Source organism: Euphorbia lathyris, chromosome 5, assembly GCF_963576675.1.
Source record: "Euphorbia lathyris chromosome 5, ddEupLath1.1, whole genome shotgun sequence".
NCBI classification, from domain to species: domain Eukaryota; kingdom Viridiplantae; phylum Streptophyta; class Magnoliopsida; order Malpighiales; family Euphorbiaceae; genus Euphorbia; species Euphorbia lathyris.
Window position 1 is genome coordinate 59,181,971 of NC_088914.1, and position 11,134 is coordinate 59,193,104.

Below are 11,134 nucleotides of genomic sequence, written 5' to 3' on the forward strand. Positions count from 1 at the left end.
TCTTCATTTATAACTCCATTAAGAAATGCACTTTTGACATCCATTTGGAACAATTTAAAATTCATAAAGCTAGCATACGCACACAATATTCTTATAGCTTCTAATCTAGCTACGGGTGCAAAGGTCTCACCATAGTCAATATCTTCCTGCTGACTGTAACCTTGAGCTACAAGTCTGACTTTGTTCCTGACTACGTTTCCTTGTTCATCTAGCTTATTTCGAAACACCCATTTTGTTCCTATGGTCTTTTGATTCCTTGGTTTAGGCACTAAATCCCATACTTCATTTCTCTTGAATTGGTCGAGCTCCTCTTGCATCGCGTTTATCCAGAATTCATCGTTCTCAGCTTCTGAGAAGTTTCTTGGTTCAAGAACTGACACGAAGGCTACATTGCTGAGATATCTCCTGAGTTGATTTCTGATCATCAGGTTATTCTCAGCGGCATCAAGAATGCTACTTTCATAGTGTCCTCTTAGAACCTTGATCTCCTTTGGTAGTGTAGTGTCTTCAGGGATAGGTGTTTCAACATTTTCTGCAGGATTATATTGGTCAACAAAGATAATTTCAGGTCCGTTCTTACCTTTGGTCAGCCCTTGAGGTAATGACTCAGCGGCTCTATTTTGGTCAGCGGAAGCTGAGCATGTGTCATCTTCAGCAGCCTGACTTATCTTCCCTGCAGGGTCAGCTTCATCGAACTCAATATGTACAGACTCTTCTAAGACCTGAGTTCGTTTATTAAACACCCTATATGCTTTGTTGTTTGTTGAGTACCCTAAGAAGATAGCTTCATCAGCTTTTGAATCAAACTTAGCAAGGTTATCTTTAGTATTTAGAATAAAACATTTGCAACCAAAGGCACGAAAATATCCAATATTGGGTTTTCGTCCTTTCCAAAGTTCGTAGGGAGTTTTCTTAAGTATAGGTCTGACTAGAGCCCTATTGAGTATATAGCAAGCTGTGTTGACAGCTTCCCCCCAGAAATACTTTGGAAGCCTATTCTCACTCAGCATTGTCCTAGCTATTTCAACTAAGGTTTTGTTCTTCCTTTCAACTACCCCATTTTGTTGAGGAGTTCTAGGAGCAGAAAAATTATGGTCAATGCCACTGACTTCACAGAATTCATCAAACTGTTGATTTTTGAATTCTCCACCATTATCACTTCGGATGTGAGCTAATTTTAGGTCTTTATCATTTTCAAGTTTTCTTACCAGTGTTGAGAACATCTCAAAAGCTTCATCCTTGCTACTTAGCAGGATGATCCAAGTGTACCGAGAAAAGTCATCTACAATGACCAAGGAAAATCTCTTACCACCCAAGCTCAGCGGCTGCACTGGCCCGAAAAGATCCAAGTGTAGTAACTCTAATGGACGCTTGGTTGAGACTACATTTTTACTTTGAAAAGATTTTTTAGTTTGTTTACCTTGCTGACAAACATTACACAGTTGATCCTTCTCAAACCTGAGTTTGGGTAATCCCTCAACTAATTGCTTTCTTGCTAATTTGGCAAGGAGGTCCATGCTTACATGACCAAGTCTCCTATGCCATAGCCAGGAATTATCTTCCTCTGACACTAAGCATATATTCTTTGAAAACTTCTTTTCTAGGTTTAGTATGAAAACGTTGTCAACACGAGGGGCAGTTAAAATCAACTCATTTGTTTTTCCCTCGAGTATTTTACACTCAGTGGCATCAAATACAACCTTTCTACCGCTGTCACACAGCTGAGCTACGCTCAGTAGGTTATATTTAAGACCTCTGACTAGGGAGACTGACTCAATAGTAGAATTACCACCAACAGTACCTGACCTTACTATCTTACCCTTTTTGTTGTCTCCAAAACTTACATTTCCTCCTCGTTTATACACAAGTGTGATGAATTGAGTTTCATCACCAGTCATATGCCTTGAGCATGCGCTGTCAATGTACCATAGCTTTGACTTCTCAGTACACCTCAGGCTCACCTGCAATTGAACTAGTTATCTTTAGGTACCCAATTCTTTTTGGGTCCTCGTTTGTTAGAGTCAACGGGTGAAGCATCATTTTTAATTTTGTGATGGCATACATTTATAGTGTGGTCATCTTTCCCAAAAAAGTCACAATAAACTACCCTTTGAGGGTATTTCCATTTTTGGCCAGCACGATGGTGCTAAGCATACCAACACACTTTTATAGTGTGTCCTCTCTTTCCATAATAGTCACACTGACTATTGGGCTGAGTGTACCGTCTTTGCTGACTAGTACCCAAATACTCAGTCTTTGAATAGAACCTTTTCTTAGCCGATGAACTCAGCTGGTTCTGTATAGATGTGATGTCTTTTCTCAGCTTTTTAGAGTCTGATTGGACTTTAGAGACAAACCCATGCATGATTTTCAAGTTTTCATCTTGCCTGGTATTATCCTGGAGAAGATGACGGAGGTCACTGAGTTTGATCTCTTCAATATCATCACACCGCCTGCTGAGTGCTCGTATTTTCTTGTTACACTTTTTGATCAGTGTATAGAGATCACTCAGGGCATTAATCATTTCATTTTTAAGCAAGGGTAGAGACATTACCTCAATTGTATGTTCCTCATGATCAGATCCATCAGAGAGGTCAGCTTGCTTAAAGATACATTGGTCAGCAGATTCGTCAGCCATGAAACAGATATTTGCTGACTCGGTGGCATCAGCTTCTGATGAGGTTGACTCATCACTATCACTCCATGTGGCCACCATTGCCTTTCTGCTTCCCTTCTTGTCTTTTTTTAAGGTGGGACAGCTTGATTTGATGTGCCCAGCTTGATGGCATATAAAGTAAGTAACAGGCTTTGAGCTGTCCTTCTTGTGTCTGCTATCGCTAGACTCAGCTTTGTATTTATCGCTTCTTTTGAATGGCCTTTTGCTGTTCTTGTCATTTTTCCTAAACCACTTTTTCATCTTCCTGGTAAACATGGCCATCTCCTCATCATCTGATGAGTCAGTTTCGGTTGAGTCAGCTTTCATGACAAGAGATTTTTGCTTCTTGTCCTCAGTTTTTTCTTTAGCCTCAAAATTTTTCCTGGAGATCTCATGGGTCAGGAGAGATCCGATGAGCTCATCATACTTGTACGTGGTCAGGTCCTGAGCTTCTTCAACGACTGTCTTCTTTGCTTGCCAGCTCTTGGGAAGACTTTTTAGAATCTTCTTCACTTGTTCTTATTCAGTGAAGTTCTTGCCGAGTCTTTTAAGCTCTTTGATAATGTTGGTGAATCTTGCATTCATCTCAGAGATGTCTTCATTATCATTCATTTCAAACAGCTCGTACAGTCGCATATGCTGATTCACCTTGGACTCTTTGACCTTGTTGGTTCCTTCATAGGTCACTTCTAGCTTCTTCCAGATTTCTTGTGCTGACTCACAACCTGAAATTTTATTGTACTCTGCAGCATCTAACGCACAGTGAAGCATGTTTATAGCCGAAGCATTATTTTGCAATTTTTTAAGGTCATCTTCTGACCACTTAGCCTCGCTTTTGACAGTTTTTACACCATCAATGGTTTCATAGGGAACAAATGGGCCTTGGACTATAGCTAGCCATACACTCATATTTGTTGCCTGAATGAAGTTTTTCATCCTGTTCTTCCAAAATGTATAATTAGACCCAAAGAATAGAGGAGGCCGACTAATAGATAATCCCTCAGGGAGTATCTGGGTTGTTTGATTTCCTAGAAGGAAATGAGTGTTGTTCTCAGCCATTACAGGGATCAGCTCAAGATAGTTTTATCTTGAATAGTGAGCTACTGAGCTCTGATACCATTTGTTGGTCCGTATAATATGATAGGATTAGTTCTAAGGGGGGGTTAGGAACTAATATAACTTTTTCGCTTTTAAATGCTGACTTAATCGAATGTTTGATTATTTAACTTAGTTTCAGGTCAGCAAGGCTGAGTGATGTGTGAAACAACTTTTAATCGGATACTGACTAGAGCTGTTTCAGTCGAGAGTTGGGAAGTAACACTTAAGTTAGTTTCCAACTCAGCACTCGGATTACTCAGCTTCAGCTTGAACATATTATTTACTGAGTGATTTTAAGCAAGCAACATATACAAATATATATCAAGAGAAAGGGTTAGAGTTTACTCAGCAGACTTATCCTGGTTCGGCCTCTCCGCCTACGTCCAGTCCCCGGAATCCTTCCGAGCTTTTTCAATCCTCTACTGAGCTCTTTAAAGGTAGAGCACAAACCGTTTACAATAGCAACTGAGTATGCAAGAGTATCGTCCTCTATTCGTCTACTCAATCCTATCTACCACTGAATACTATAACCGAGTACTCAGCTTCTCTCTACCACTGAGTACTATAGCTGAGTAATCAGCTTCACTCTTCTAACCTTTTACAAATGATAAGAAATTGTTCTTAATACAACAAAGAACACTTTAGATGACAGAATCAATCTAGACTTTTACACAATGATTGGAATTTGGTGTAAGAGCTTGCTTTTTCTTTTCAGACAACTTCTATTTTGGATTATCACTTAGTGAAGATTTTGCTTGTCTGTATGTATATCTCTTGTATGTGTTTTTATCCAAGTGATGATTTGGCCTATTTATAGCAATCTTTGGGCTTCAATGATTTGAATCCCGACATAGCCGTTGTGGGAAGAACGGTCTTTTTCGTCATCACGTGGTCAGCTTCCAGAGCTGCAGGCCAATCTTGTCTTCTGTTTTTAGCAGGAGCCAGGTTTGCCAGATTCATCTTCTTGCGCTAGGTTTGTCTTCTTGCGCCGGATTTGTCTTCTTGCCAAAAGTCAGATGGTCCATGCATCTCGAAAAGGTCCTTAAAACAGATTTCCAAGACTTCTGATTTGTGTCAAACCTTGTCTGCCAGGTTGATGGATCATTGACGCTGACTTGATTATTACTCAGCTTGACTCAGCGGCTTCGCCTTCAAGCTTTTTCTGAAGAAGATATTTCTTTCGTAAAGCTGAGTTGCATTCTACTCAGCTTCTGCTGTGTGTTTTGCTTATGCTGACTTTGTTCTGTCTTCCTTTTATAGACTTTCAGTTCATGTTCTCGTTAGTTAATTTACTCAACATTGAACAAACTCATTAGTACAATTAAATCAAAGCACTTAAATTTAATTGTTTTAATCATGGTAATAATTTTGTCAAATCAAAATCATGTGGAAAGGTGTTTCAACACACCTCACATTGGATAATTTTAGCTAAAAAATGTTCTAAAAGTAAGCAACTTCAAAAGTTGAGACTGTGATCCTACAAATGATTACTTTATATAATTTATTTTAATTATAAACAATATCGTAAAAGTGCAATTTTTTCAAAAGATTGTAAAAAGTGGCAACATTGCTTGAAAATTTCAAACACTCGTCATCGCTCTAATAGATGACACTCTTTGAGAGTTAGCAAAGTCATTACCACACCATCAAGCACAATTTATCGAAGATGCTCATATGCTTATATCTTGACATTCTGTCTTATTTTCGAAATAAATAAAAAAACAAGACATATAATTCTCCCCAATTTTCTTTTTCGTCTTTATATTTTCATTTTATGTCCCTTTGTTTGTTCTGTGTTTTTGCTTTCGAAATTCAAGAATATAATTATTATAAAATATTAATGAAGTCAAAGAAGTGATATCTACAAGCGTGACTATATTGTATACAATGAAAGAATGAAGAACATATTAACCGAATGTTTTGATGAGATATTACGAGATGAAAATTTGGGAACTCATCATGTTAAGGTGATTCAATTAGATATATTGAGTTATTGTACCCTAATGAATAATAGAATTTGAATACTTTGGTGACCATGAAATTTTATTAAGCAAAATAATTATCATCAAAATGAATTTGTGTCTAATTCTTATGAATTTTTTTTATACATAATTGAAGTTTATTAATGCAAAAAATAGATGTGTATATCCAACATACACTATGTAGATAACCCCTTCAGATGACGGTTCAAAACCGTCATCCGATTAATGTAAAACTGTCATGGGGCTCGCTGCCATCTGATGCCTCTTCAGATGATGGTTGTCTTCTGCCATTTGAAATAACCTCACATGACATCAACCTATCGGTACGCTGTCATCTTACGCGTATTCAGATGAGGCTTATTTATTATTCCCGTCACTAATATGACCCTTGAATTACAGCCTACGGTCTTGGTTATAGTGATGACAGTTTGCATATTGATTTCTATCGTTGTAGCTTGTTTCAGATGACATAGGTTTTAATCAATTATGTTAGTGATTTTTTTTAGATGATAAATTGTATTCATTATTTGTCTTCCTATTGTTCTTTATACGATTTTTTTATTCAATATGGTTTACTTTCTTCTTTGCTTACTATTTCAATCAAATTTCTAAGTTTTATTCAGATTGGCTTAGAAGCCAATTCATGTTTTTACCGGAATAATGAAATAGACATACTCAATGAATATCAAATTTATATATCAAAGATTTAAAATCAATTACAGACAAAATATTACTCATAATCTGTATACACAAGAGTTTAATCCATAATTCCAAGGCAGCCCTAACGCAACAAGTACATGATGGAATTTAAGGCTAACGTATGGCAGCGGAAATATAAAAATTTTAACCTTTTTCCATTAACCCAAGATCCGTTAATCGTTATTTCATATAAAGAGGGATAGAAGGAAATACCTTTTGATGAACTATCTACCGTTGCAAGCGAAGTTCCCTCAACTCTTACTCCGAGTTCACGAGCACAAAACAAACACAACCCAAAATCAAGATAGATATCAACCGTATAAAAGCAATCAAGAATAGATTGCCTCTAATCAATCAACACAAGATCAAGGAATAAAAGAAAGAGATGAAAATCAATTGAACGGAAGGAAGCGGTAGACAATCTCGTCCTCAAACTTGTGGGTCGAAATTCTCTCTCTCTCTCTGGCTAGGGTTGGCCGAAATTTACATAGGATGGGGGTATAAATACTCTCTTGTATCTAAACCATAGTTAGATAGAATTAGGTTACTGAATAAGAATTTAATTCGGAATATAATTCTTATTTATTATCTATTAATATATCTAAATATAAAGATAATAATAATAACCTTATAGGATAATAATAGGAGTAATTTTAATCTCATTAAACCTCCTAACTTATTTATCCTTTTATTAATTTAATTCACAATCATAATCTAATTAGAATTGTTAAAATCAAATTAAATTATTTATGTATTTTCATACATAAAATCGCCCCCCTCTCTCTACTGGGCCTTAGTGGACTCGGTTGGGCTTCCATCAATTAATTAATATCTGTTTCTCTTTTGGGCTCCAAGTCTTATGTGTGACCCATTAGGTTCTTATTGCTTCTAGCCGTATGCAACTATTAAATTAATTTTCACAGAATTATATTTAATCTTTGCATAATGGAATGAGTACGCGAAATGTGATTAGCAAATCCGAAACATTCTCCTAGAGCTATAAGAAGACAGGTTGATTCTGTCGTTGACCTTTCCGTATTAGTTACAGTATAATTCGATCCTTTATCAACTACATCCTTGAACTGAATCTTATGACTATGGATAATGTCAAGTCACATATAGCGAGACGTTCGTTTTACTTGTATAGGCCGAGTCAACTCCAATTAGATAGGTTAAGTGAAATCTATATTTCAAGTCTTAAGCTATCACCTTGTAAGGATTTAGAGTCGAGTCTTCCACAAGCGATCCTTGGACGTATCTCCCATTTATCGGGAGTGACAAATACTCAATCCAATGTATAATTATCCTGCAATTACTTCCTGTGATACCCAACGTCTTCCGTTCACACCCCAGAGTCATCTCTGTTATGGATCGTGTTACAACAGGATCAAAGCATCACATTCCGTAATCCAGAATCACTAATTAACATTCCTTTGAGTCTGAGGATTACTTATACCTATTAATACCAATGAGATTAACAGGTGATAAGGATGAATCTACCCATCCTGTTATCTCAAGTCGGGTCCTCAATCCTAATGAACTCCTTTTCATTGGATCCACGTAACTGTCCAGAATCTGTATATATGAAGCTTGTGAGATCACCTTTCTGTCTCGACAGAAGACATTGTTATATGCAAGTCTCGGTAGTGATATGTCAATCCTAAACATATTACTTGACTTGGGGTGGTTTTAAGTTTATTAGTTTATTATAAAGTTTCGTCTCACTTCATGCTTGTATGAACACTTTATAATCACTTTAAACAAACTTATGGATTTCCTTTTATTAGACTTTATTTAGTTCTTAAAAGGGATTGCCTTTATATAGTTATGAAACCATATCTCATTAAAACAAATGATATAAAGAACACTTCATTTACATTAAGTTTGTATCCTAGAACAATTGTCTATAGGACACTAAACCCCAACATACTCCCACTTGGACTAAAGCCAATTGTTTCTACAACTTATCCCAGTAGAACTAAGATGACGATCATGTACTTTTTGGGTTAAGGGCTTTGTCAATGGATCTGCAACGTTGTCCTCAGTAAGTACTCTTTCTATTCTCACATCTCCTCTTGCCATAATTTCTCTTATAATGTGGTATCGCTTCAGGTAATGCTTGGATGCATTATGAGACCGTGGTTCCTTTGCTTGCGCAATGGCTCCATTGTTATCACAGTACAGTGTAATGGGATTTACAATGTCAGGCACCACACCAAGTTCAGTAATGAACTTCTTAATCCAAACCGCTTCCTTTGCTGCTTCCGCAGCAGCGATATACTCTGACTCGGTCGTAGAGAAAGCTATGCTTCCTTGCTTGGAACTCTTCCAACTGACCGTGCCCCCATTCAAGATAAATAGGTATCCTGATTGGGATTTAAAATCGTTCTCATCTGTGAGATGACTGGCATCTGAAAATCCTTCTATTTTCAGATCCCCTTCTCCGTACACTAGGAACATGTCTTTAGTCCTTCTCAAGTACTTAAGAATTTTCTTGATGGCATTCCAGTGCTCGTCTCCCGGATTACCTTGGTAACGACTCGTTATACTTAACGTGAACACTACGTCAGGTCTAGTGCAAAGCATAGCATACATAATCGAACCGATTGCGCTGGCGTACGGGATTACAGCCATGCGCTTCTTATCATCTTCGGTTTTAGGACATTGATGATTGTTTAACTTTACTCCATGTACCATGGGTAAGTTACCTCGTTTCGATTCAAGCATGCTAAATCGCTTTAGCACCTTTTCGATGTATGTAGCCTGTGAAAGACCAAGCAGTCTTCTTGATCTATCTCTATAGATCTTTATACCAAGTATATAAGCTGCTTCACCAAGGTCTTTCATGGAGAAGTTACCTGATAACCATACTTTTACCGATTGTAGTAGAGCTATGTCATTTCCCATTAATAATATATCGTCCACATATAATATCAGAAATGCAACTCAGCTCCCACTTGCTTTCTTGTAAATGCAAGCTTCTTCACAATTTTGTTCGAAACCAAATTGTTTTATGGTTTCGTCAAAACGCTTGTTCCAGCTTCTTGATGCTTGCTTGAGTCCATAAATGGATCTCTGAAGTTTGCAAACCTTGTTTGCATCCTTTGATATGAAACCTTCAGGTTGCATCATATATACATCCTCAAGCAGGTTTCCGTTTAGGAAAGCTGTTTTCACATCCATTTGCCAAATCTCGTAATCGTAGTGAGCGGCAATAGCGAGCATTATTCTGATTGATTTGGACATAGCCACATGAGAGAAAGTTTCGTCATAATCAATTCCTTGTTTCTGTCGATATCCTTTCGCTACTAACCTAGCTTTGTAGGTGCTAACCTTTCCATCCATGTCAGTCTTCTTTTTGAAGATCCACCTGCACCCAATGGGTTTTATCCCTTCGAGTGGATCAACCAAAGTCCACACTTGGTTGGTGTACATGGAATCCATCTCAGAATCCATGGCTTCGAGCCATGATTTAGAATCTGGACTATTAAGAGCCTCTTCGTAGTTTTCGGGTTCGTCGTCTAACACGGGAACCTCATCATCACCTCCCACTAGAAAACCATATCTAATTGGGAGTTTACGAATTCTTTGTGATCTACGAATGGGTGGCACTTGAGTCTCATCTAATGTGACTGCTTCGGGTTCCTCAACCGCTTCTGTTGTTTCAGTCGGTGTTTCTTGTTCTTGAACTTCATCAAGCTCAATCATGCTTCCCTTTTCTGTTTCTTCGAGAAACTCTTTCTCTAAGAAGGTTGCGTGCTTGGATACTATTACTTTCTGATCATCCGGATGATAGAAGTAATATCCCACAGTTTCTTTAGGGTATCCAATGAAGAAACACTTATCAGATTTAGAATCTAGTTTGTCTAACGCTATGCATTTGACAAATGCTGAACAACCCCATACTCTCATGAATGAGAATGTGGGTTTCCTACCAACGAACAATTCATATGGTGTGGAACTAGCGGATTTAGTTGGTACTCGATTTAGGGTGAAGAGGGTAGTTTCTAAGGCATAGCCCCAGAATGTCTTTGGAAGTAATTCTATGCTCATCATGGATCGTACCATATCTAGTAAGGTACGGTTCCTCCTCTCGGATACATCATTGTGTTGTGGTGTATAGGGAGGTGTCCATTGTGAGCATATCCCACATTCAGTTAGATAATTCAGAAAATCATCTGAAAGATATTCGCCACCTCGATCGGATCGAAGTATCTTTATTTTATTTCCTAATTAATTTTCTACTTCATTTTTGAAGCATTTGAATTTCTCAAAAGCTTCGGACTTGTGCTTCATCAAATAGATATAACCATATCGGGTATGGTCGTCTATGAAGCTTATGAAGTATCTGAATCCTCCTCTTGCTTGGACTGACATAGGACCGCATACATCAGAATGTATTAATCCTAGAGTGTCTGATACACGCTCACCTTTATTGCTAAATGGTGTTTTTGTCATTTTACCTTTTAAACATGCTTCGCATCTTTCCAATGATTCAAGATCAATTGAATTTATAAGCCCATCTGGATGTAGCTTAAGCATGCGTCTTTTGTTTATATGGCCTAAACGACAATGCCACAAGTAAGTTGAATTATCTAGCTTATGTCTTTTGGTATCAATTGCGAAAACAGAAATTTTGTCATCTAGCACATAAATCCCATTTTGTGATATTCCTGAAAAATAGAAAATCCCATCTCTA